Here is a 4,773-nt window from a genome sequence, read left to right as displayed (position 1 = left end):
TGGAGGGCACCTGAGGCTCGCATTCCCAAGTGCTTGCCTTGGAAATTTCTTGTTTAAAAACGGGAGAGAGGAAAGACCCAGCTATCCATAGACAACGTGAGAAGTCCCGAGGAAAACAGATGGCAAGAAAAATACGGAGCGGCCGAAGGCAAAGAGGGGCTTTCCAAGACGCGAGAGGGAACTAGGGCCCTTTCCGCTCGGCTGCCCCCGACTTCTCCGCTGTGCGCCGCGTGCTACCGCAGCGACCGCCCCTCCGCTTGGGGCGAGGGCGACGGGCTGCGGACGGGTGGGAAAGCCTGGCCGGCGACAGGTGGGGAGGGGGCGGACTTTTGTCTCTGGGAAGGAAGTCGGCTGCACTGAAAGGGCGGGAAGCAGGGGCGCGCAGGACTTGTGTCTGCGGGGTCCCGGCTCCTCTAATTAGAGAAGGGATGCAGAGTGGCGTTAGTTCGCAAACATTTTAATCGAGCCTCTTTTCAATGGCCAGGGGTAAATGTAGCCACTGTTACCCTGTGCTGAATGGGTCGCAAAAGCCCCCGCCCGGCCCCCAGCGTGGCCATTCAGGGCTCTTTTCACAACCTCTAAGCGTTTCAGTCCCTGGGCCTAGCGACACTCCGAAGCGCCCCTAATTAGTCTAATTAGGAAGGTGGACTGATGGATGGAGGAAGGACGGAGTCGCTCTGGGAAGATGCTCAGCGCTCCGGTCTCGGCTGGGTTGCCGCTTATTCTCTCCGGAAAGAAAAGGCCGCAAAGAAGCAGGCTGGAGCCGGACGGAGCCCGCCCGCCCGCGCGCGCCCAGGCTCGGCTCCGGCCGGATCGGCAGGCCGGCGCTCGTTGACCGCGGGCTTCCCGCCCACGGCGCGGCCGGACGGCGGGCACCCCCGCTTCTGCTGCGAGCGTCTGCGCCGCGGCCTCCCTCGCCGGCCCTGCGCCTCTCCTTCCCGGGGCCCGGGGCCGCCCCTGCCTCACCCGGAGTATCGGGCGGAGGCGCGGCCTGGGCAGCACGGGGCCGGGCCCGGGGCGCGACGGGGAGGTCGGTGCGGGGCCTGGGCGTCCGGCCGCGCCTCGTGGCCGCTCCGCGCGCCCTCCCGCCCGGCCTAGCGGCTGGCGGCGCAGCGCCTCCTCCCAGGAAGCCAGCATCCCGGGGAGGAAGGAACCGGTGGGGGACGAGGCCCCGTGCGCGCGGCTGGGGGCGCGGGCACAGCTCTCCGCCGTGCCCCGGAGCTGCCTCCCGCGGGCCCGGGCGCGGCTGGCGGGGCGGGCGCAGCGCGGGTGGCGGCGGGAACGCCGAGCCTTTAATTGGGCTATAAATCAGCCGGGGGAGCGCGGCGGAGTTTGCGCAGGTGTAAAAACAGAGGGAGAGCCCGGCCGAGCAGCCGGAGCCCGGGCGGGTCAGCGCCTCCCGCGAGCCAGCATCTTGATAAGTCCGCTGACAACCAAATAAACAGCGCGGGGCCCGCGCAGCACGGAGGCCGGCGGCCCCGAGCAGCAAGGCTTCGCTCGGGTTTGGGGGGGGGGGCACTTTCTTTTGGGGGGGCGAAGTTAGGGAGGAAGGAGAAGCAAAATTTTCTCTCTTCCCGCCCTCTCGCTTTCGGCCTCGCCTGCTGGTGGCCGGAGGGCCCCGGGACCGTCCGACGGTGAAGGCTTGGGAAGCGCGCGCCCGAGCTCTGGGCGATCGCGGCTCGGCCTGCGGACTGTGGGCCCGCGGCCAGCGCCGAGACCCGTCCCCTCCCGGATACGGCGCCACCGAGACACAACCCCCCAGCTCCCGCTTCGTTTCAGGGGCTGACGCTGGGAAAAGCCCGCCGCGCGCCTGGCCGAAGGAGGTAACAAACCAAGGAGAAAGGGCGATCAGAACTTAATTCGGGGCGCTGCTCAGGGAAGAAACCCTGTCAAAACCCTATCGAGGCGTTGGCACAAGCGGCAAACGGATTCACAGGCAAAGGAAAACAATACAAGGCTCGTTAGATGATTTCTCTGGACATTGTTTAAGGTCTGAAAGGGACCAAATCGTTTCAAAATGTTGCCAGTAAAAATTATCCCATGTGGAATGCAACTAATCCTTTTAGGTTCCTGTCAACTGTTTCCACAAAAGGAATCCGATTTTTCAAATCAAAGATCCAAAAGTCTTTGGGGAGAGATTTATTACATGCCAGAGCTTTAGTTACAGAATAGAGTTACAATAACAACTTGCACCCCCCAACTCCCTAAAATAAGGGATCCCATCCCACATAACTCTAAAAAGTGTGGGGCTCGGTTTGCTGGAGCCCTGCTACTTACGCAGATGGTGGGGGAGGAGGGGGAGGAAAGAGGAGGAAGGCAAAGAAATATTAAATTCCTTAAATAGTAAAACAGAACACAGAGAGCCTCAGCATCTTATTTTTGTCCTCTGTACCCTTAGCTACTTTTGAAGAAGAAAACAAGACCCAAACCTGGTGACTTGCCCTCAGTTCCTTGGCGATGACAACTTAAAGGTGAGGTTAATGCTTGAGTTGAATACAGAAAAACTCTTGGGTGCCCATGTACCCCCAGTGGTCCAAAACCTGGATTCCCTGAGTGTGCATTTTGATGTGTCTACAGTTTCTGCAAGTGGAAAAAGATTTATATTAAAGTTTATAAAAGAATACAAGAAAAATACACCGTGCTTTATTTTTTGTTTTCTTTGATGTGTAATAAAATGTTTCAGCATGGTAAAAAGTGTCCTAGAGGTTTCACTGTGCCTCTGTGTTAACTTTTCACAAACCCGTGTGAACGTAAACTCATTCTGTGTAGGTCACAGTAGTATGAGCATTTTGTGACAGGCCGGATCACAAACCATCCTCCTCCTCTCTTTCAGTCCTTCACAGAGAAGAACTGGTGGCTCGGGATAAGACTAACAGCTGAACTGCTAGCAAAAAGCCATAAGAACTTGAGCAGAGACTCAAATCCACAGTTCTCTGCATGGAGGAGTCTGACGCCAGTGAGATCTCCACCACATAGGCGCTTGGCTGCTCCAGGCCACACTAGAAAGACATTGTCAAGAAGCAGACAACTTCAGCTTAGTTTGCAGACTTTTGAGATTTTTTAAAATAGTTCCGTTCAATGGGGAAGTGAAAAAATTATCTTCCTAGCCTTTCCTCCACCCCATTGTTTCCTGCTGCAATGGCTTGCTCCTTGTGCTCCCTGAGTGTGTGCCTGTGCTATTAGAGGCCGCGTGGTGGTGGGAATCCTCTCATTTGTTTTCTATATTTAAAGCGGGAATAAAGGGATTTGCAATGTAGCAGGTGCTCAATAAATACTGCAGACTAATCCCACTTTTCAAAGCTTAGAGGTTAAAGAGATGATCAGTCGATAAGTAACTAGAGAAAAGAAATAGAGCAAGAGTCTAGAAGAGTGGATTTAAAACACCACTGGTTTGTTTATTTTAGAAGGGAGGAGAAAGTCATCTGTCCAAATACACATCTGGCTGAAGTAAGAGAAAACAATGCCATTTCTTTTCTCCTCATTATTTCCAGAAAGGGTTAAGTAACAATTTATTTCATAAATAGGGTGGGAATTCTGAAGAAGGATAAGTTTTTGTTTTTATCATAACGCCAAAGATTTCTCTTAACTAAATTAAGGATTTGAGTATACTCTCCAAATTTAGAAGTTTTTCCTTTGCTTTTCATTTCCTGGAAGAACAAGGATGTGGGAAAGAAGCCATAAAGGAATCATCACTCTATACATTTGTATAGGTTTTATGTCTTCCAAAGTATTTTCACATAAATTGTCTTATTTGATTCTCACAACTGAGCCCCACACTCCCCAAAACAAGAAATGAGAGTGAAAACTGATCTCACATTTAATTTCAACCTAGTCTTATTTCTTCTATTGCTGGCTTTGAAGATTTTTTGTTTTCCCTCTCCAGTCAATCATTTAACAGAACATAGTCTTGTCACAGACATTCTCATACATATGAAACTCTCTGCATAAAAATAATAAAAAAATAGAAATAGAGAACCAAGTTATTTTTCATTCATAACAGCCCTTCATTGTTGACTTTTCAGAAAATGCAGAATCCTTTGATTGCTGAATCTCTCTCCCTTTTAGTTATATTAATGGGAATTCCTAAACAAGTCTTCAAAGAAGCTTCTGCTTTCTGCCTTAATTAAATCTGCCCCCCCTTCTTTGCCTGTCTATTATTGGTCAGCAGTTCCAAATAAGAGAGAATCCTCAGTTTGTGCCTGGCTTTCTCTGGGACAGGGAGTCCTAGGCAAGGTCCCATGGCGTCAGCTCCATCCTCTACCACCCAGCCTGCCTGATCCTCTCGCGGTGCTCAGTGGACTCACTGGGCCTGTGGACGCATTCCATGTAGTTTGCATTCTGCTTTAGCATCCTGGGGACAGGGAAACACCCCATCTTAAGAAATAGAGTCACTCTCACTTTATGAGTAGAAAAATATCTTTCCAAACCTCCTGATTTCAAATTCAGAGTAATAGTCTTCCAGGTTCTCTAAATAAAGCTTCTGATATTAATTGACTGCTTTGTTTCCTGAAGTGGTTTGTGTGTGTCTTTCACAGTCTAGAATTTAAAAGAAAAAAGTTTCTGATTTTTCTTTAAAAACGACTATTTCTTTAGAAAAAGCAACATTAATTTGCATTAAGCACTATGCCTTGAAAAGATCCCTTTACAGTCTGCAGCTCACAATCACATGCAATCCCTGCACAGACTCCAGCCTGGATGTCCTGAGGGACACAACAGTGGCCCCAGTGCCTACCTGAGGAGGCTGGGCTTCAGTGAGGCTTCTGGTGGTCACAA

At 51.4% G+C, this 4,773-nt stretch overlaps 1 long non-coding RNA gene across 1 annotated transcript; it reads left to right on the top strand.

Annotated features, from left to right (window-relative positions):
* Positions 1-932: 932 nt before the first annotated feature.
* On the top strand, positions 933-4,511 carry LOC123288784 (uncharacterized). Its single transcript, XR_006532311.2, has 3 exons — positions 933-1,823; positions 2,399-2,471; positions 2,834-4,511. It is a non-coding gene; the product is annotated as an uncharacterized lncRNA (long non-coding RNA).
* Positions 4,512-4,773: the final 262 nt, after the last annotated feature.

This window comes from Equus asinus, chromosome 9 (genome assembly GCF_041296235.1).
Source record: "Equus asinus isolate D_3611 breed Donkey chromosome 9, EquAss-T2T_v2, whole genome shotgun sequence".
In the NCBI taxonomy this organism is placed as follows: Eukaryota; Metazoa; Chordata; class Mammalia; order Perissodactyla; family Equidae; genus Equus; species Equus asinus.
This window is presented reverse-complemented; position numbering and strand designations above follow the sequence as displayed.